This window comes from Triturus cristatus, chromosome 7 (genome assembly GCF_964204655.1).
Source record: "Triturus cristatus chromosome 7, aTriCri1.1, whole genome shotgun sequence".
NCBI lineage: Eukaryota > Metazoa > Chordata > Amphibia > Caudata > Salamandridae > Triturus > Triturus cristatus.
The window spans coordinates 474,924,286-474,946,802 of NC_140590.1; the positions used below are offsets into that span (position 1 = coordinate 474,924,286).

Below are 22,517 nucleotides of genomic sequence, written 5' to 3' on the forward strand. Positions count from 1 at the left end.
GCTTCGGCTTCTCTATTTGGACTCCAGACAGTGCGGCAGTGATGGAGGCCGCGCAGATGAACGGCCCGGTCCAGCGGTGCACTCTTGAAGTGCTCGAGGACTCCGTGTCCTGCCCTCGCCTCCCTACGGTCCCTCTGTTGTGACTCCGCAGACACCCGCCTGCACCCAGCACCGGCTTTCATCTCTCTTTGGATCAAACAGCTGTCGGCAGAGAGTTGATTAAAAACCGTCGTGCTCAGCAAGGCCCAGCGGCACGTAGCCCTGCATGTGTCGTAACGAGGTGCTGCGTGACGCGGCCGCGCGTCACGGCTCCCGCCCAGGGCTGCTTTGATAGTGTGAACCCCAGGTCGCTCTGATTGCTGGAAGCCCTTACATTTGTAAACCACCACTGAGGCAGACGAATCATAGTTGTCCTCATTGACAAAACGCGTGGAAAACGAGCCATGCTGATGTAAGCTAGTTCACGTGAGGTCGCGTTGTTGCAATCCCCGACAACAAGACAAGTGTCTGATGAAGCCTCGTGGCGGAAGTCACCCAGACGCCACACTTCTAACAGAGGCACTGAGGTGGGAGGCCCAACAAATGAACACAGAGCGCTGAGCCAGGGGCCTGGCTTGTCTCGAACAGACCCTGCAAGAGCTAACCCATGGACATGTTTAGCATTGTAATCGAGCCCACCCAAACATATGTGAAAACATATGAGTAAAGCTCGTCATAATGCAAAAAAGCGTGTTCTTTTAAAATGCAGAAGCGGTTCACCCTAGTACATTAGATTATTGCACGGCTTTAATAGCCATTTATCAAAAGCAATATTTGTTTGTAATTAATTTAGAAACATTCCTTGATGACAATGTCATTAGTGGACTAAGACTCCAAGAGACTCTGTACCTGGACTGGAATCTTATTATAAATGGAGCAACATTATAATATATAAAATGATACACAGGAGCGATTCTGTACAGGGAACTCATCCTGAACTCACGTACTTCACGGTACTGTTGTAAGTGAGAATGAAGGCAAAAGGAGGCACAGTGAAGTACAAATTTCCTTTGGATCGCACAATCGGGTTAAGTGGATAGCTGGGATTAATCCCTGGTTTTCTGGTTTGAAAGTGTGCAGATCACCTTCTAGATGGTTCTGTCGTTCTCCTGCTTCATGTCAAATGTTACTGCTTTGTGTTTAACTCTTTGTGCATCAGAGCATGGGTTGCGGGCAGAAGCATCTGCTAGCTTGGCTCTGTTAGGGCTCGAGGATCCAGGAGGACCTCGAGCTGAGGCAGAGCCAGGCATTTGGGTCTAGCTTCGGTGGCTCAACTACCTCTTCAGTGGCACTAAACAGTGCAAGAAACATTGTGCTTCATTAATGTACCATTGCATAGCTTGACATATCATGGAAAAGAGTGAAGTATCTGTTGCAGGTTGGAAATTCTGGGAAATAGATCAGCTGAGTTGAGCTGTCGAAGCTCGTTTGCTCTCGGAGCGGAGCTACTCGATCTGCTGTTCAACAACCTTTGTAAGTCTGTCTTGATAGTGACTAATTCTCTAAAATATACGTAGTGCGCTATGGTTCATCTCAGAGCAGTATTACTCTCTCACCTTAAGCTGTTGACTGTTTGGTGTATCATCTCGCCTTCCAAGAAGTGCTTCTTTTGGAATGCATTAGGGACTGCTTTACATCCAAAAGTACACTCCATCATACCAGTGTTTGTTACATTTAGTTCTTTACAAAAGCAATGGTTTTGCAACCTTTTTCTGAGCATTGGAAAAGAAGTGAGGCAGACTTTAAAGTAGCAAACAACATTTGTGCATGCGACGCATGTAAACCCTATTACCTCCTCGTTAGTCTTCCTCGCCACATGACTAACACAGTGAGCTTCAGCTCCACACCAGAACCCTCCAAAGCAAAAAAGTCAGCATCCCATGCCTCCCATCCCTTCCCAATATGGCCGACCCATTACACCCATGACCCCTATAAGAGGCGGGCCGGCCCAACCCATCAGCCTGTTTTTTTTGTTCTGCACACGTCTCTCCAGAGTGCGTCAGGTAAGTGGTGCCTGCTGTAGCAGGTACTTGGTTCTCAAGTTGGAGGTCCTGCTCTAGCGGACCCTGTGTGTATGGTGCCGGTGAGGCTCTGCTTTAGCGAGCCGTGGGTTTTCAAGGTGGGGGGGGGGGGATGCGTGGGGGCCGGTCTTTCCGATCCCCTTCTGTGTTTCCCTGGATTCAGTGCCGGGTTGACGCGTCTTTTATACCGTTGCCTTCGCCGCCCGCCTTTCATTGTATAGGTGCGGGCGGCGACTGTGCGGCACTGTCCTTATGGCTCCCGCCTGTCTCCTTCTTTTTTGGTGGGCGGGTGCTTTTCTTATTCTGTACCCGTTGTTTCCACAGCCGCCCTCTCATTGCAGTGCAGGCGGTGGTTGTGCGGCGATGTCCGTGAGATTTTCCCTCCCGCCGGATGCTGGTGGCTCTATGGACTACTGCGTCTCTTGCAGGGGCCTGTGTTCGACTTTTTGGTCACAGCTTCTGTTCCTGTTGAGTCCCCTCTGCCTTTCTTCCGTTTGTGGTTGTTACATTGGGGTCCGTTTTGTTGGATGACGACGCACATGTGATGTGCTGCTCTCCAATACCCGTACCTTCGATTTGCCGTTCCTTGGTTGCTCTGGGGTTTTCCCCTGCCTTACTGGCACTGCCTTGTACTCCCGGGTGTTTGCAGGGTTCACCCCTGGTTGTGGCTTCCTGGGTGACGGTGTTCTTCTGGGTCCCTTTGGTGCTGTTTGCTCCCTTTGGGTCTCCGGTGTTGGCTCTTCGGCCTTCTCGTTCCTTCTTCACCTGTTGCGCTTGGGCCTGCCCCTGTTGTTTTTTTTTTTCACTTACGGGGTTTTGTTTCCGGAAGTGCTGTTGGCTGTCCGGGGGTGCTGATGCCTCCGGTTCTCTGCTTCCTGGCGGGCCTGTGCGCTTTCGGTGTGGCTTGTGATTGCCCTACCCTTCGGGCGATCACAAGCCTACGGGTCTCTTCGGTGTTGTTCCTGTCACCTTCCTGGGTCTTTTTGTTCCCTTGTTCCTGCCTGGGTTCTTTCCTTGGGGTCGCGGTCCCTTCCGGGGGGTCCTTTGTGTGACTGGGGTTTCTTTACCCTTCTGTTTCTCTTCTGCGCCCCTTTTTCCTTTCTTGCGGCTCTTGCCAGTTTGCTTACGTCTGGTTCCTCTGCCCCGTTCCTCTTGTGGTTTCGGCTCTCTCGCGGGTGGTGTTGCCCCTTGCGGGGTTGCTGTGTTTGTCAGTCGGCGTCTCCCTTTCTGCTGTGCCTTTTTTGTTGGGTCGCTGTGGTGGGGTTGCCTTCTGTGCATTCGGTTTCCCTTTTTTTTGAGGGGGGTTTTGATTCCCTCTTTCGGGATTTCCGTTGGCCGGTCCTGGTGTGTTGATCCGGCTTGCTCTTTGGGCCCTGTTTTCTGTGGCCTTTGGCTCCGTGCGGTCTGGTCCGGTGTTTTTCTCTGTCCCCTTTTGGCCTTTGCTTGCGGCTGGTTCCTGCCGGCGCTTCGTGTCTCTGGGGTCCGGGTTTTTTTTTGTCCTTCCCGGGGTCTTTCGGTCCCGGGCTGGTTGTTCCTGCTCGTGGTTGCCTCTCCCCTGGGTGGTCCTTCCGCTCGTTCTGGCCTGTTGGGTTTTGCCCTCGTTCGTGGGCGTTCCCTTCTGGTCTGTTGGTTTCTTGTGAGTTTCTATGAAGCCATTTGGCTTTGGTATGTGCTCACTGTGTTAGTCATGTGGCGAGGAAGACTAACGAGGAGGTAATGCCCCGATTACTTACCGGTAATCTTCATTACTCCGAGTATAGTCTTCCTCGCCACATGAGTTTCCATCCCTCCCTCCCTGTCTGGCTATCGGCTTCATGTTTGTGCTTGGTAGTTTCAGGCTGATGGGTTGGGCCGGCCCGCCTCTTATAGGGGTCATGGGTGTAATGGGTCGGCCATATTGGGAAGGGATGGGAGGCATGGGATGCTGACTTTTTTGCTTTGGAGGGTTCTGGTGTGGAGCTGAAGCTCACTGTGTTAGTCATGTGGCGAGGAATACTATACTCGGAGTAATGAAGATTACTGGTAAGTAATCGGGGCATTTGTGAATGCTTACATGTAATGACATATCCAAGCAAGACCTTTTGTCTTTACCGATACTTGTTGTTCTTATGGAAACACACACTTGGGATTAGTGATGCATCCTTAAACTACGACATTGTTCCAGCACTCTTAGAGACTGCAGAGGATTCCCTGTTGATCAAAATGGGATCTGTAGATCCATTTGAAACTCGTAACGTTTTTTGAGGCATATTGACCATGTTCTCCCTGCTAGTTTCCTTGAGAAGGCCATGGTTGCTCTGAACCAAGGTTTATTTTGTTCAGTCATACTGTCTTCTGGATCCCAATAAGATGGAATATCTGTCCACCGAATCTATGCTGGTACGAGACAGAGTTTATGCTGGTTGCAGTCTTCCTCGATCTTTGGCGGACCCCAGGAGGGGGTGTTAATCTGCTGATATTATTATATCATGTCTAGCAGAAGCACTTGGCATCATTGCTCGCCTGGATTAGCTGGCTTCAGTGGCACAATCCTCGAGCGCATTCACTCCTTAGGAGTTAGTGTGTGCAGCTAATCAGCACTCAAGCCATAGGGCGGTCTCTTTTTGGTTCTCATGTCTTCTTTCGACTTCTGAAATGCATTTGGCTTGCATAACTTGTTATATCCATAAGACGATCATGTATCATCAGCAGGTAGAGTAAACGCCATGATAAATACTAATTAGTTATAACTTAGTTTCCCCACAACAAACATTGTCAGCAGGTTGCAGATTGAAGCTTGAAGCACATGTGATGGGCTACAAGACAGCCCAGTGCAGATCTTTGGATGGCTGAGTTGTGGCCATCATCCTTTGACTCCTGTCCCTTTAAAGATACACGGGTCAAAAGCCTGGGCACCATCACTGGCAGTAAATTATCACTTAACTACCAGATTAGAGTTGGGGCTTCCTTTAGATTAGATTATCATTGAGTACTCTGTGGCAGTATTCCTTTAATACTCCAGACATCACGGGCAATGGATGTGACCGTTTCATAACCTTGCAGATGAACTAAGCTATTGTGCATATATTTTGACTCTTTGTTCAAGATTTAAGTTAAAAATATGGCTGCAGGTCAGCTAATCGGAGTCTTCTGTAATGCCCAAATTTTTCAATTTCGGGCAGTATTGGTGGCCAGTGAGCATGCACCTTAAGTTTAAAATGGTGTTCTTTCCCAACCGTGTTATTCTTATGAAAACATCAATGACATTTATTTAGGTGAAAATGAAGATTACCTTTCCTGAATGTCCTCCGTTTTCCACGTTGTGGAGAGCTGAGATCACAGGACAGTCCTCAGTGGTGGCGAGTGCACTTTGGGATTGTATCCCGTTGTCTTTTTGCTCAGCAGAATATTTGTGGCTTTGTAGACGGTTGAAAACTCAGATTGTTGGTGTTTCCTCCGAATTTGTTGTGGCTCTTTGGTTAGTTTCCGTCTCCCTTTGATACATTAAAGGTTTCAAAGAAACCCAGGTTGAAGGACATGAGAGTTGTAATAATGACTCGTAATGTTCTGAATCTAGGCGGCTCTGCTCACAGGTGGGCCTTCGGAAGTTAACAGCAGATGGATGAATGATATCCCTGAGGTTTCTGAGGTGCTCAGAATGAGACTGAACAACTTTGGTTGTTATCACTGTTCGTGATAAACCAGCTAAGAGCTTTATTGTGTGAATGTATAAAAAAAGTGCTATCGGGTCCTGTTGATGCTTACCTGATTTTGTACAATGAATATGAGAGAAGAAGCATCTATCTCCTTAGATCAGTACTAGTGGACCTTGTCTTTATGCCCGAAACCAGTTGTGACTGTTCTCCAGCCTTCCAGAGAGGTGGTCTTGTTAATCACCAACTCAAACTTCTGATTAGGCCATTATCTTTTCAAGAATCTATGATTCCTAAAAGGGGCAGGACCGCGTAGACCATACGGAGTCCATGCAGCCTCAATATTTTTTCCCTGTGCAGAGCCAACCAGTACCATGTGCGTCCTAGAGGTGCAACCACAGCATCTTTAGCGTCGATCATGAAATAATTTCAGATTTCCACTGCAGCGAAAAGATCTGAGACATTGCCGCGAGAGTCAGACCAGAGAAACAAGCACATGTACTAGAATTGAAGACACGTCCCAGGTCCCATGCAGCGCCTTGTGCCTTTCTCCTTTATACTGCAACTATTTTGCCCACAAAGGACCTCTGTCTTATACCAGGGCCAATAATATGCTAGACCTTTTGCCCTATATCTTGCAGTTGGGTGCTTCCCACTGATATGACAGGCCAGTTAGCCCCCTTAGACTGTACAAATGCCTTCCAAGTGCTGACTAGGGTCTTCTTCCTTCCACCGGATGGTGGGGCGAACCTGGAGAGCCCATAGCCTTCATCCGCTTGTGAGAGCCAGTGCTCTCCTATCCTTCTCCGACTAGGACCGCATGACACAGTGCAGAATGAGAGATTGATGGCCGCATATTACTTTGAAATCATTAATGACTGTATGTTATTCAGCAGTTTTAATTATAAAACGTTTGTGTTAACTAAATAAATTCCAGGCGTTAGCATGTAACAAAATGCCTGGAACAGAACCAGATGAAAATTAATTACAAACACCCCACTCTGCGACAGACTCGTGTAAAACAGTTCCACAAGAATGACCCTGTGTGAAATTGGTTTCAGTGTTCTTTGACGTAGCTCCCTTTCACACATGCAGACTGTCTTCGGGAAATTGAAAGGACTTTCAACTAAGATCTGGTCAGCCTACCTGCTATCCTGTCCAGAATATTCAGTGAATACTGCCAACAGATCATAACATGGCGAGTGTTTGTCCTCTGGCTGGTATGTACAGAAGCCCTGCTGTTCTGTTGGCATTATCCCAGCCTCTTCTATTGCCTAGGAATTAGTGGCAGGTAGGCGAGTGGTGGAACCCTGTCACAGGGAGGTATCCTTTGGACTTTTCAGAGTCTTGGCCCCAGAAAACCAGGTTTCGTATCCCTCAAGTGTCTCTACTATTCCTTTTTTTCCAGTCTATACGAGGCCTCCTGCCGTTCATCTCCTCTTTGTAGGGGCCTGATATGGAGACAAACTGAGGACACTCCGCTGATCTTTGAATTGCCAAAGGTTTGCACAAGATTGGAGAGTCTCAGGATCAGTCCATTATAGCCACATTGTTAGATGTCTAAAATGTATTGAAGCGTAACACCATAAAAACTGAGCTGCTTCTCACCATAGGGATGCATCAGTCTGGCATAAGGTAGTTTGGCAGCAGAGCCTTGGTATATATTGAGACACTGATGTATTCTTAGAGATCCAATTCTCCAAAATTACCTATATCTATTTCTTACAGTTGAAGATCTGCAAACATGTGTTTGCTTTTCAAAATTGGAATGCATCATACAGTCAAACCCACTCAGAAAAACCTTGAATCTAATTTTTGGCGTCACAACTATAGCAAAGACCACCCGAGAAATAGCAATTGAAACTATCCGCGAAACAAGTGTTTGCACAACTTAGACAATGCAAAGTCTCCAAATGTTTTCAATTGTTCTATTGTGCACTGCCCCATACACCACCCTGCCAGGTAAGCCCTGTAACTACAAACCATAAAGACCCAACTCTAGCCATGTCAGCCACCTCAGCCTCAAAATAATTGCATGACATCTAGAAAAAGCATAGCGGTACAAAAGGGGGTGGTGATGGACGGAGCATCAGAACCAATCAAACACTCACACCCAGTCAACAGATCTGGGTTTGATCCATCACAGTTCTTTAGCCCACTCTGCCACCCCAGTTCAGACATGGCCATATGCAAATCAGTCTGACCCTGTGCCTCATGGGAACAGTCCAGCCCGAACTGCCAAGCCATGCCTTCCCTGGACCGGAAACAAGCTTCCTAGGACCGGTTTCTGGCATTTCAGCCGTCTTCAGCCAGGCTTGCTTGAATCCAGTGGCAAAGTGAGCAAGGGACTCGCGTCTGAGCATACCCTGCCAACTTATGGCGAACAAAGCGGTACAAAAGGGGGTGGTGATGGACGGAGCATCAGAACCAATCAAACACTCACACCCAGTCAACAGATCTGGGTTTGATCCATCACCGTTCTTTAGCCCACTCTGCCACCCCAGTTCAGACATGGCCATATGCAAATCAGTCTGACCCTGTGCCTCATGGGAACAGTCCAGCCCGAACTGCCAAGCCATGCCTTCCCTGGACCGGAAACAAGCTTCCTAGGACCGGTTTCTGGCATTTCAACCGTCTTCAGCCAGGCTTGCTTGAATCCAGTGGCAAAGTGAGCAAGGGACTCACGTCTGAGCATACCCTGCCAACTTATGGCGAACAAAGCGGTACAAAAGGAGGTGGTGATGGACGGAGCATCAGAACCAATCAAACACTCACACCCAGTCAACAGATCTGGGTTTGATCCATCACCGTTCTTACGCAGGGTATGCTCAGACATGAGTCCCTTGCTCACTTTGCCACTGGATTCAAGCAAGCCTGGCTGAAGACGGCTGAAATGCCAGAAACCGGTCCTAGGAAGCTTGTTTCCGGTCCAGGGAAGGCATGGCTTGGCAGTTCGGGCTGGACTGTTCCCATGAGGCACAGGGTCAGACTGATTTGCATATGGCCATGTGTGAACTGGGGTGGCAGAGTGGGCTAAAGAACGGTGATGGATCAAACCCAGATCTGTTGACTGGGTGTGAGTGTTTGATTGGTTCTGACGCTCCGTCCATCACCACCCCCTTTTGTACCGCTTTGTTCGCCATAAGTTGGCAGGGTATGCTCAGACGTGAGTCCCTTGCTCACTTTGCCACTGGATTCAAGCAAGCCTGGCTGAAGACGGTTGAAATGCTAGAAACCGGTCCTAGGAAGCTTGTTTCCGGTCCAGGGAAGGCATGGCTTGGCAGTTCGGGCTGGACTGTTCCCATGAGGCACAGGGTCAGACTGATTTGCATATGGCCATGTCTGAACTGGGGTGGCAGAGTGGGCTAAAGAACGGTGATGGATCAAACCCAGATCTGTTGACTGGGTGTGAGTGTTTGATTGGTTCTGACGCTCCGTCCATCACCACCCCCTTTTGTACCGCTTTGTTCGCCATAAGTTGGCAGGGTATGCTCAGACGTGAGTCCCTTGCTCACTTTGCCACTGGATTCAAGCAAGCCTGGCTGAAGACGGCTGAATTGCCAGAAACCGGTCCTAGGAAGCTTGTTTCCGGTCCAGGGAAGACATGGCTTGGCAGTTCGGGCTGGACTGTTCCCATGAGGCACAGGGTCAGACTGATTTGCATATGGCCATGTCTGAACTGGGGTGGCAGAGTGGGCTAAAGAACGGTGATGGATCAAACCCAGATCTGTTGACTGTGTGTGAGTGTTTGATTGGTTCTGACGCTCCGTCCATCACCACCCCCTTTTGTACCGCGTTGTTCGCCATAAGTTGGCAGGGTATGCTCAGACGTGAGTCCCTTGCTCACTTTGCCACTGGATTCAAGCAAGCCTGGCTGAAGACGGTTGAAATGCCAGAAACCGGTCCTAGGAAGCTTGTTTCCGGTCCAGTGAAGGCATGGCCTGGCAGTTCGGGCTGGACTGTTCCCATGAGGCACAGGGTCAGACTGATTTGCATATGGCCATGTCTGAACTGGGGTGGCAGAGTGGGCTAAAGAACGGTGATGGATCAAACCCAGATCTGTTGACTGGGTGTGAGTGTTTGATTGGTTCTGACGCTCCGTCCATCACCACCCCCTTTTGTACCGCTGTATGCCACAGCAGCCTATGCCACTTAACTCTATGCTACTCTACACCAATGCACTTTACGCCACTGCACTCTGCACCACTCTACCCACCACCACTCAACTGTATGCTACTGCACTCTACTCCACTGCACTCTACTGTACACCACTACACTCCATGCCACTCTACTCTACTTTATGCCACTGTAGTATACGCCAATACATTGCAAACCATTCTACTCTATGCCACTGCACTGTACATCACTCTACACTACACCACTCTACACAACTCTACTCCTCTGCCGTGTACCCCAGTGCACTGTAAGCCACTCTACTATACTCAGAAGCACTCTCCGCCACTGACCTCTACACCACTGCATTCTGCGCCACTCTAAGCCACTGCACTGCAGGTCACTGCACTCTATGCCTCTACTCTGCACAACTCTATGCTACTGCACTCTATACCAGTCCACTCTACTGTGCACCTCTCCACTGTACTGAATGACACTCCATGCCACTCTATGCCATTCCACTCTACTCCTTGCCATGGTACTTCACTGCACACATTGTCACTCTACCCTCTCCATTCTACCCAATGCCTCTGAACTGTACACCATTCTACTCTATGCCATTTCACTCTACATCACTCTTCTCAACTGCGCACCACTGTGCTCCACTGCACTCTATGCCAGTCTGCTGTACTCCACTGTATGGCACTCCGCCCGACTGTCCACCATGCCACTCCACTCTGCGCCACCCCACTACAAATTATTGAGAAAGTACCATGAATCTATTGAAATGTACAAGAAAAAGTAAATATGTAAGAATTAATACCAAAATAAACAACATAATGTGATTCCAAACACATTTAAAAGAAAAATATAGAAATTCAATGAAAAATACAAACGGTATGGGAATAATCATAGTTAGGAAAACCTAATTTATTATCTCTATATAAAACAAATTAAAACTACACAAACATTAGAAATTGAAAAATTATACTTATAACTTAGTTATGATTTCCATCCCGCCCAAAACTTGCATAACTCGCAGACCTCTATACATAGTGTTGTAAACTCACAAGACAGACTACAATAACTATAACTCTCCCCTCTACCATGTACAGTCTGCACATAAATTATGTTGTTTGTAACCCGTGTTGCTATGAATGCTATTCTTTAACTAAGTATAAGTCATGTAATATGAAAGCGTATAAGCTGTGCATGGTAGGGGGTGAGTTATATTTAATTTAGTCTGACTAGCAAGTTTACATCATTTTGTACCGAGGTCTGCAAGTTATGGTATGTTTTGGGCGGGTGCTAATAATAATTAATGTTTCACTTTTTAATGTTTGTGTAGTTTGTTCGTTTTGTACATGAATAATAAATTAAGTCTTCCTAATTATAACTAATCTTTAACCTTTGGTTTTTTCCTTGAAAAAAAATAATGAAAATTTATATATATATATATATCTATGCTGTGTGAACAAGGCAGGAAGTGCTGAAAGACGTCACAGCGTAATCAATAAACAAGGAACAGATTGCTAATCTTGCCCCTGTGTCGGTGTCCGTTTCTGAACAAGGAAACTGGAGTTGGAGTACATATATATATATATATATATATATATATGTGTATATATATATATATATATATATATATTAGGGTTTAGGGATGGGCAGGGTTATAGGGTGGTAAGGGTATTTTGAGGGGGTGGATGTTCATATGGTTTAAGGGTGGGTAGGGGCATAAGGTGGTAAAGGCGTTTTAAGGGTTTTGGGTATGGGTAAGGGTGTTTTTAGGAATTATGAGTGGGTAGGGGTATTGGTGTTAAACTTGTTTTTAGGGTGTGCAGGTGGGTAAGGGCATATGGTGGTAAGGGTGTTGGGGTTCAGGTGTAGATAAGGTTATAGGGTGGTAAGTGTATTTTTAGGGTTGAGAGGTGGGTAGGGGCATATGCTGGTAAGGATGTTTTAGGGTAATGTGGTAGGTAAGGGAAAAGGGTAGTGAGGGTGTTTTTAGGGTTTAGGTATATGGTAGCGGCCTAGGATGGTAATAATATTTTTGCCTTTTCATTTTGCATCTATTCATTTCTGGTTTCCTAGCTGTAATATACTTAAAAGTATAATTTGCAATTGTTGCTACATTACTACATTTCCCATATCTTGTATTTTATCAGTGGCATGCCTCTGACTTTATTAGTGAAGTGTTATGACACTTTTGAGGGTTTTTCTTTGAGCTCTACTAGGCTTGGCAATGTGAGCCTCTCAGATGTTGTCCCAGCGAAGGTTGATCCTACAAGGTGACGGAATCATTCAAATATAATGTTCCACCAGCTTGTTTTGAAAAAGCATGTCAACACTAAACAGAGAAACTGGATTACTGATACAGATGTAATCTAATAGCCTCAGCACTTGATCAGATACATATATGTGTGATCACTTCAATTTACTGTGTCTACATGTACAAAGAAATGTAAAATATTTGTAATGCAACTTAGTGAATGTTACTTTACAGTGCACAGTCCACTACTGCTCCCCAGCTTTGTGTATGCACCGTAGACCTAGAAAATGAATCTGCCACACATGGTTCACTGTGTACACTCCTGTAGTCCTGTTTCTACCCTTCAGGTAGCACAGAACTCGGGGAGAGACAGTCATTTTCGGAATCTCTTCCCTGTACGTTCAGAACCGTCTCGTTCTCAGCCTGACATGATGAGAACTGGGGGCTCAGACACTTTAGGACGAACTCCAAAAACTTTGCGATTAGCAAGCTGTAAATTCTAAGGAAAATCTGGTGTGTGAGCCTCGTTTGTCACTGTCAAGTTGATGATTTGTTTACAGTGCCCTCCAGGGATGTTAGGCCTTCTGATTAGTTGGTAGTCGTGCAGCAGGTAAGTGAACTCTTTCCAAGCAGTGTCCATGCTTTAACTCCAGAGGACACACGGGCAGTCAGGAAGCAGGGCATTCTCAAAGGAATTGCTGCTGCTTGCGGTATCGTGGGAATCGCTCACCTGCGCCTGACTTACCCCCGGCACCGGCCCAGCATGAGTTTCCCCGTCAGATGCTGTGCCAGGACCGAGGAGTTAAAAGCGATTCCCGAGATGGAATGCAGTGATAGGTCCAGACAAAAGGTGCTGCTGCAGTTTATCGCAGATCCGCATCTGCCAATTGCTTCTGTTCAATTTTTCCGAAGGGGAGATGAAAGTCAGAGTCTGTGTTGCAAAGGAATTCAGATGAAGTGTTTGAAAGTCTGAAAAGAGGGAGGCACGCCAGTCTACTCCCTTCGAGTTGTATCTAGATGTAAAAGTACACGCAGCCTACCACTTTAAATATGTAGAAGCTTCAATCACTCGGCTCCTGTGTCTGGAGTCCCTTGTCCTGGTGTCCCACTTGCTGAAAGCCGGTCGGTGATCTAGTGTCTGCCTTAATGAGAGCCACGCTCAGCTGCTGGGAGGGAGCAGTGTTATGTGTTGTGCTATTTTAGCAGAGGGTTCTCCTCCAGGCTCCCGCCCCTTGTTGCACCCATCTCACAACCTTAGCATGCCGCGGTCTCTTAAGTTCTCTTTTCTGAGGATAGCTGTCGCACTTTGACCCACTCGTTGCTTCCTCTGGTGTCTCTCTTGGATCGGACGGTCTTGGTGGCCCTTTCTTTAGCTCTCTCAGTTGTCCTCCTGGAGGATGGCACAGTAACAGGGGGTGCGACTGCAGGATCTCAGTGGCTTCCTCTGCCTCGCTGCGCCAACACCCTGCATGGGGCCGTCGATGTAGCTTGTGGAGCAGCTCCCGTTTTTGTCTTGTTCGGTAATGAGGCCCATCGCTCCCCGGCCTCTCGCCGTCCCTGGCTTACATTGCCTGCTCTTCAGCCACACTGGGGCCTTAGTTTTGTCTTGTGCTGCTCCATCTGCTTTACTCTGAAGCAGAGCAGAGGCACACTAGGGGTTTAAAGATAATCCCAATATGGCTGGCTGGGCCTTATATCATAGCGTTATATTACTGTAAAGTTCTTTAAAAAAAAAAAAAAAAACAATAACTAGAGAGTTGTACCATACCATAACGTGTATTTGTAAAGCTCACGTTTAACCAAGGGTATCTTGGCGCTGAATAACAGATGTTCATTTTTCACTCAACTCAATGGAACTCATTTTATCAACCTCAGAAAGATGAAAGGCTGAGTGGACCCACTAGGATTTGAACCTGTGACCATGAGGACGCATTGGTCCACTGAGCCGCCAGACTCTGTCATACAACATAAAGAAACAAGCATTGGCATAGCCAATAGGTCTCGCCTTTGGGACCTTATAAGTGTTTAGCCATGCAACAGTTGCATAACTAAACACTTATAAGGTCCCAAAAGCGAGACCTGTTGGCTATGCCAATGCTTGTTTTCACTGCTGCAATCTATTGAAGCCTATCGGTGATCGCGATCAAACATCAAAGCGGCCGTGTGGCCACGAAAGTGAAAGTAATCACGGTAAAGCCCCGCGCGCGCGCACCCGCGCACTTGCACTGTAGCTCTAGGCTGGCCTGGTAGCACTTTTTGGAGCCCTCACAAAATGTCTCGCCAGACCAGCGCATGCGCTGGGTCAGGCGAGACCTAAAAATGGATATGTGCTTTTGACCACCATTATACCCTCATGTTCTTGGAAAACCCTCCCATTCTATGTAGTACTTACTCTTCATTGTCATGTGAATTCAATAAAAAGTCCAAAGCACTCTGATGAACTTGCCACAATTCTCCGCATTGGTACTAGCGAAGTAAATAAACACGAAGGGGCATATTATCAAGCACGGCGTTCAAATTATTGCCGCTTCAGCGGTAGAAAACTGCCACTAAAGCGGCGATAATGTGCTTGATAATATGCCCTTGAGAATTCCAATAGAAGCCCATGTTGACACCAGAACATGGGCTTCTATGGGAATTCTCAAGGGCATATTATCAAGCCCATTATTGCCGCTTTAGCAGCAGTTTTCTGCCGCTAAAGCGGCGATAATTTGAACGCCGTTTCTTTTTTTTTTTTTTTTTTTTTTTTTGAAACTGTTTATTACATGTTAAAAAGGGTTACAAGTATGGGCCTACAACCATCCGGCCGGCCGCTAGAGTGGCAGAAGCATATGACATACCTACAGCAAGAGTCTCTTGGCGGCGCAGATCGGTAAAGCAGGAGATATCAATAGCGCAGGCCACATAACTCCAAGCCCACAATACGGTTTCCTTTTTTCAAAACAGAACAACACAAAAAACCACACCCGCAAGGCAACCCGCCATCCAAAGTGACGGCACGTGCTCCTTAAGTGGGGGATCCCAACCAGCAGCCAAACTCTGAAGAGGGGAATGGGAATAAATCAGGGACAGGGGAACCACATGCCCGCGGCTGGGGGAGGGGGTCGGCTAGGGGGACGGAGCTGGTGAGGCGGCCGGTAGCAGTGGCGGCTCACAAATACCCCCGCGATAGGCGTTCCAGGGGCCCCAGATTTTCACCCACGCCCCAGGCTTACCCCTCGCCACATACACTACCTTTTCACGAAACATACACCAATCCATATGTTCTTTCCAGGCCAACACCGCTGGGGGCCACCGGGATCCCCACAATTGAGCAATGTCGCGCTTAGCTATCATGTATCCCAGAGTCACCCACCGCGTCTGCGGGACCGAATAGTCATTTGGTTCCCACACATTCAGCAAGCATCTCCTCGCTTCAGGCAACAGCGCAACACGCGTCACCACACGCAGGACCTCATGCACACCACGCCAGAATCGCTCCACCTGTGGGCATTCCCACAGAATATGCATGAAAGTTGCCAAGGCACCACAGCCACGCTTACACAATCCGTCACCAACAAAGCCCATACGTAGAAGCCTTGGCCCCGTCACGTAAACCCGGTGGAGGATCTTAAGCTGGACGAAGCGAAGGCGAGCCGGGATGGCCACCTCCTTCGGAGAGGCCACCGCGGAAATCCAGTCCTCGTCGTCCAGTTCCAGCCCGTCGGCAACCCAGGCCTCGCGGAGACTAGTCAGCAGGCACGATCTGTCGTTGATCAGTTTTTTATATATAAGGGAGATCGTGCTGTCTGGGACATGGCCATCCAGCACTCTGTCCTCCAGGGGGGAAGACTCCGGAATGGACGCGACATCAGGGAAGACGGAGCCCAGCGCGTGGCGGACTTGTAAGTACCGAAAGTACTCACTGCCTTGCAGCTGAAACTCCGTCTGCAGCGTCTCAAAAGTTTTGAATCCCCCCCTCGTCCAGAGATCTCCCACTGTGCTGATTCCGATCGTGTCCCACTTCTCGAAGCCCTTCGATGTCCACAGGGAGCCCAACCTCTCAGACGCATATAGCGGTGACGCCCGGGTCAAACGGTCCTTCCACCCCATAGCTGCATTAGCCGCATGCCAGACACGCACCATGACACGCGTCGGTCCCGTCAGACGGGAGTCGGGCGCGCCAGAGTAGAGCGCTCGATTATAATCGCCACCGGGCAGGAGCATCTTGTCCATTTCAAATGCCGGGTTCAGGGCGGGCCCGTAAAGGCCATGATTAATTGCAGCTAGCTGGGAGGCCCAGTAATACCGTTTAATGTCCGGGAGGGCAACCCCCCCATCGTACCACGAGAGCGTCAATTTAGCCAGAGCAATACGCGGCCTCCCGTCCCAGAACAGGCGCCGCTGCAGGCTCTCCACCTCACGGAAGTAGCGCGCCGGAACCAAGTCCATAGTGTTCTGAAGCGCATACAGAAAGCGCGGCAAGGACATCATCTTAAACAAGGCCGCTCGGCCAAGCGGCGAAAGCGGAAGACGCCGCCAGCGCGCAACGTCCTCCCGCAAGCGCTGGAGGGGGGGCAGCAAGTTCCGCTCGTAGCGGGCCTCCGGGTCAAGAGTAATATATATACCCAGGTACCGGAACCCCTGGGAGGCAATCTGGATCGGGCAGTCCCGTGGTAGGGCCGGAGCCTCCCCGGAGAGCACATACACGCAGGATTTCGTCCAGTTGATGACAAGGCCTGAGTTACGACCGAAGGAGCGCAAAACATCAACCAGGACAATCAGCGAGTTACGCGGGGAGGCGAGATACAAAAGGATATCATCGGCGTAGAGGGACACGCGGTCCTCATGCTCGGGGGTCCAGCGGAGACCACGGATGGAGGGGTGCCACCGCAGCCACTCCGCCAAGGGCTCCAAGGCCAATGCAAACAGGAGCGGTGACAAGGGGCAACCCTGACGCGTGCCCCGCCCCAGCGCGAAGGGGGCCGAGACTCGCCCATTCACCACCACCTGCGCCAATGGGCCCGAATACAACAATTTGACCCAGCTAATGAATCCCGGTCCAAATCCAAATTTCGCCAGCATCGCCCAGATGTATGGCCATTCAAGCGTGTCAAACGCCATGGTGGCATCTAAGGACGCCAAGATGGCCGGCTCCCGCACAAACGGGACACGCGCGAGCACCCCATGCAAGCGTCGCAGATTAAGAGCCGTGTTGCGATGGGGTATAAAGCCGGATTGGTCTTGGTGGACCAAATCGCCCACCACGCCAACCAGCCGGTTGGCCAGTACCTTGGCGAGGATTTTGGGCTCCGCGTTCAAGAGCGAGATAGGCCTATAGGATGTAACCCGCTCACGGGGTCTCCCCTCCTTGTGGATCACCACGATTGTGGCCAGACGCTGGTCCGGCGGGAGGGAACCCTGCGAGCGGACCGCCAGGAACATGGCGCGCCGGTGGGGCGCCAGTACATCCGGTCGCAGCTTGTAGAGCTCGATAGGGATACCATTGGGGCCCATGGCCTTGCCGGATGCGACCGAGCGAATAGCCAGGGCAATTTCGTCCGAGGTGGGAGGAGCGTCCAGCAAATCCCTGTCCTCCACCGTAAGGGAGGGCAGCGCGATGTCCCGAAGCAGGGCATGGGAATCTTCCTCCGAGCAGGGAGAAACCGGGGAGTACACCTCGCGGAAGTAATCCGCGAAGCAGGAGACAATGGCTTCCGGCTCGGTGACAGGCACACCATCCATCCCCTCAATCAAAGGAACCACACGACTCGCTCTCTCCCTCTTGTCCAACCACGCAATCAATTTACCAGCCTTATCACCCACATCATACAGTCGGCCCTGTTGCTCTCTACTGAGGCCCCTGGCCGCCTCCGTGACGAGGGCCCTATAGGCCGCCTGCTTGAGGTGCAGAACATGCAACTTGGCGTCTGTTACCCCGCTCCCCAGGTCACCTTCTAGTTCCGCAATTTCGGCCTCCACCCGGGTTACCTCCTCCCGCTCGCGCCTCCGGGCATGGGAGATAAAGGAGAGGGCCTCCCCTCTGAGAACTACCTTAAAAGCCTCCCACAGGGAGATGGCCGAAGGGACAGACCCCACATTCTCATCAAAGTATCGCTGTAAGGATTTGATCAAGTCGGCACGAATAGTGGGGTCACGCAAGTACCAAGCATTGATTGGAGCCACCCTGCCCTCCCCCCTAGGGAAGACATCGAAATGTAACAGTACTGGGGAGTGATCTGAAATGCCCCGCGCCAGATGGCACACCTCTCCCACCCTCCCAGCATAGGCCGCCGGGACAAGGATGTAATCAAGCCGCGAGAGGCTACCATGGGCACCCGAGTGGAAGGTGTATTGCCGCTGTGCGGGATGCTTTAGTCGCCAGCAATCCACCAGGCCCAGAGTATCTAAAAGGCCGGACAGCCAGGCCTGTGCCCGGGGGAGGTCCCTAGGGGGATGGCGATCCATAGACCCAGAAACTACCGCATTAAAGTCCCCCCCAACCACCAGCAGGCCACCCGGGAGGTCCAGGAGAAGGCGCCCCAAATCCGCAAATGTAGTAGATTGTAACCCAGGTGGGACGTACACTGATATAAAAACAAACACTGTACCCTCCATTCTACCCACCAGAACAGTGTAGCGTCCCCTCTCATCATGGCGCACCTCATCAATCTCCAACGGGAGCGAGTTCTTAATCATGATACCCACCCCCCGCGAGCCCGAGGTGAAGCCCGAGTGGGCCACCAAACGATAGCCTCGCCGATTCATAGCATGAAAGGAGTTACCTATAAGGTGCGTCTCCTGCAGGAAGATAACATCTGGTGAGATACGTTTCAGGTATTGCAGGACCACACCACGCTTAATCCTGTCCCCCAGGCCGTTAACATTCCATGACAACACAGTCAAATCCCTACCCCCCATCATACGTAGAAGCAATCAGTCGTCCCCCACAGAGCATCTCGAGAGCAACAATACAGTAAAGGGCTTGCCTTGCGGTGCAAACAAACAACACACCCCCCCCCCACCCCCCCATACCAACAGAACTCCCCCCTCCCTGCACCCCTGCATGAGCCCAGACAGCCCCCCCAAAGTGCAGTGTGCCTGTCGCCCCATAGATGAAAAACTAACTAGTCCCCCAAAGGAGGAGGGAAGCCCCCAACAGACCCCACACGACCTCCATCGGAGGGGAACATAAACGATCAGAAAATGGTAAAGGAATGTTGTCCAGAGCAAGGCCTATTCTTCACCCCTCAGTTCTGATCCGGCGGGCCCTCCCCGCCAACCGCACCCCCCCCCACCCCCCCGGCCCCGATCTCCAGGCAGAGTGTCCAACCAGTCCCCAGCCGCCTCGGGTCGGTCAAAAAAGTGCGTGCGCCCATCCACCTCCACCCTTAGCTTAGCTGGAAAGAGCATTGAGTACTTAAGGTTCAGGTCCCGTAGGCGACGTTTAACTCCAAGAAAACTCAGTCTCAGTTTTTGGACCGCCGGAGTAAAGTCTGGGTAGAAATGCACATCCATGTTATCAAGCTTGACCGGTCCCTGTTGCCTGGAGGTCTGCAGGATAGCGTCTCTGTCCCGGAAATTAAAAATCCGGGCAATGAGAGGCCGCGGCGGGGCACCGGCCTTAGGTCTGCCCCCAGGGACCCGGTGAGCACGTTCCACCGCAAAAAGCTTACTCAGCCCCCGGGGCTGGAGATGGGTAAGGATCAATTCTTCCACAAAAAGATCTGCCGCCTCCGCCTCTCGTCCCTCCGGCACTCCCACAATGCGAACGTTATTCCTCCGGGCCCGACCCTCGGAATCCTGGCCAAGCCGGCGCACCTCCTTTTGGAGGGCCACCACGTCCGTCGTGAGGCTCGTTGTGGTGTGGGCCAGGGAATCGACCCGGTCGTTGGTTTTGGACAAGTCAGCCCTCACAAGGCTAACATCCACCAGGACCGAGTCTATCTTGTGCGCTAGGGTGTCGAAGCGCTGGTCCACTGAGGCCTTCATCTCTGCGATGGCGCCCATGACGTCCCGGAGGGTCAGATCCACCGGTTGAGCAGATGCCTCCGTCGGGCCCGCCGGGGATGTGCGCGATGTCTCCGGAGATCCCTTCTGGAGGGTGTAGCGGTCCATACTGTTGGATTGAGGCGCCGGGCCGCGGCGGGTCGTCTTCACCTTCGCCCGGTCGCCATCTTGTTTGGTGGACATGCCTGCTCTCCCACCGTCGCGCCAATCTCCTCGAAAGGGCCGATAAACCAGTTCACAGGTTCCGGGGGGGGGGGAGGGCGACCACTGGGCCGCAGGACGACTCACGGCCGGCGGGTCAGCCGGGCACCTGGACAAAGCCACACCACCGCACCCCGCTCCGCAACCCTACCTCGCTTGAGGGCAAGGAGAGCGCAAAAGCGAAAGTGAAAGCACGGGGTACGCGAGTCGCCCAGCCCTGCCCGCCGCTGTTGTTCGCTTTGTCCCCGGATCGCCCCACTACTCCAATCCGGGGGGCCAGCGCGGAGAGGGCCGCAACCTTCAATCGGTGCTCCCACCAGTGTCCGGGGTCCGATTCGAAAAGGAAAAACGGATGGCGCCTCAGCTCGGGTTCACCGATGCCGTCCCCTCAACAAGGACAGGATATAGCCAGGATTAATTCAGGAGGTCGTGGTGGTCCTCGGGAGCCTCGCACCTACGCGGCCATCTTGGTTGCGCGCCTGAACGCCGTTTCTTGATAATATGCCCCGAAGTTCTTACAAAGCACTTAAACCTTTGCCCGCAGTGTTCATTTCTACTACAGGAATGAGGATTAAGGAGTCCACAGAGCTCTACCAAAGCACCTTTCCTCTGGTTTACAGTGCACCCTGATGTCAGGAGTCCATATGTTTGTTCCAGGTTAATGACTCACTTAAAGATTAATAATGAGTGATTAAACGTGTGTGATTCATTTCTGTTTTATCTTCTAACAAAAATTAAATTTTTAGGAAACCTTATCTAAATCTCAGATTTGCCTTATTGTATTTTGGCTACAAAATAATACCCTTAAACTCTCCATGCCCTAAACCTAACGCTAGCCTTTTAACTTTTTATTTTTTTTTTTTTTTTTTTTAATAAAAACCTTTATTTCGGTAGATGCACAATACACAGCGTCTGCCTACAACCCCTCGGGGCCGGCCGCTATGACATTGGAGAACATAGAACAATAATGTCAGGATAAGAAAAGGTTTAATTTTATGGTTTTGTCGAGTACAACATAGTGTACTTCGAAAAGAGTCGAAGCTAATCACTGACCAGGAGAGACATCACCGTTCACGGAGCACCCAGAAGGAAGCGTTATATAGGAAGGCATTGGTAAGGAGACAGGTGGCCACCATCCAGGGACTAAGAGCATACACTATACCACAGAATGATAAAACACAATAAGCTCCTTACTAACACTGAACCCCGACCCCGAAGAAACAAAGAAACATGAAAGAAAAAGAAACCAAAGAGGAAGGGAGAAAGAAAGAGAGAGAGGGCCATAGAGACGAAGAAGACATAGAACACATCCCATCCCCCCACCCTGCATACCAGCGGAAGGCCATGGCCCACCCCCCCCCCAATAGGCATGCCTGTCGCCCCAAATGAACCCCAAGTAGGAAAGAGAGTCCGGAGAGTGGGAAATAACCTCCCAGTCTCCGACTCCCAGAGAAGGCAGGAGGAGGAAATGTTACATACTCCCGGTCACCACAGCCCATTAAGCATCCCCCACCCTGAAAATCATCAGCACAACTGAAGAAGCAAGCAAAGCGGCAGGTGGGGAGACTCCATTCCAAATGTGCGAGCAAAGCAGATAATTAGCAGCCGCATCCTAGTCCCCGTCCGCCAATACGTACAGCAAACTAAAGAAAATCGCCCAGCCCCGGCCCGATCCTGAGCGGCCCCACAGATCCACCCCCGCGGTAAACAGTAGCAATTTACACACATGCGGCACAACCGATACATAAGCAAATATTCTAGTCCGGGTCATGCCAGGCGGTCAAGCAGGATCATCAAGGGGAGGCAACATCAACCCTGGCCTGAACGCGGAGACCCCACCAAACATGGCCGCCGCTGGGAGTGTACCTCAGGCAGAACAAAGGAGCAAGATGGCCGCTCACGGCAAAGAAGACGCAGAGGGAGAAGAAGCGAGAGTTCCCAGTCATAGACCATCACCACATCGATAGTGACAAACACAGTTTTCCCCACCGAACGGCACACACTCCGGCGATGTTGAGGCAGACACGGCAACACCCGCAGAGGCAGAGTCTCAGCTTGTGAAGTGGAAGGGAGCTTTGTATCTGCAACTTGATCATTAGAAAAACCCTCGACACTGTAACCAGGGAGAGGACGATCCACAGTATCCCCCTGTCGCCAATTTGTATCCGCCTCGAAAGGAATGAGAGGCATTGGGGGGTCAGACAACCGCAGCAGTTCCCTGGATGGCATAGCAGCATCGATCTTCCACTCCAG

General features: G+C 50.4%; 1 protein-coding gene across 1 annotated transcript in view; it reads left to right on the forward strand.

The window, feature by feature from the left end:
- The window catches only part of COX10 (cytochrome c oxidase assembly factor heme A:farnesyltransferase COX10), a 562,763-nt gene that overhangs the window by 138,624 nt on the left and 401,622 nt on the right, over positions 1 to 22,517 (forward strand). The gene's annotated exons all lie outside the window — the stretch shown is intronic.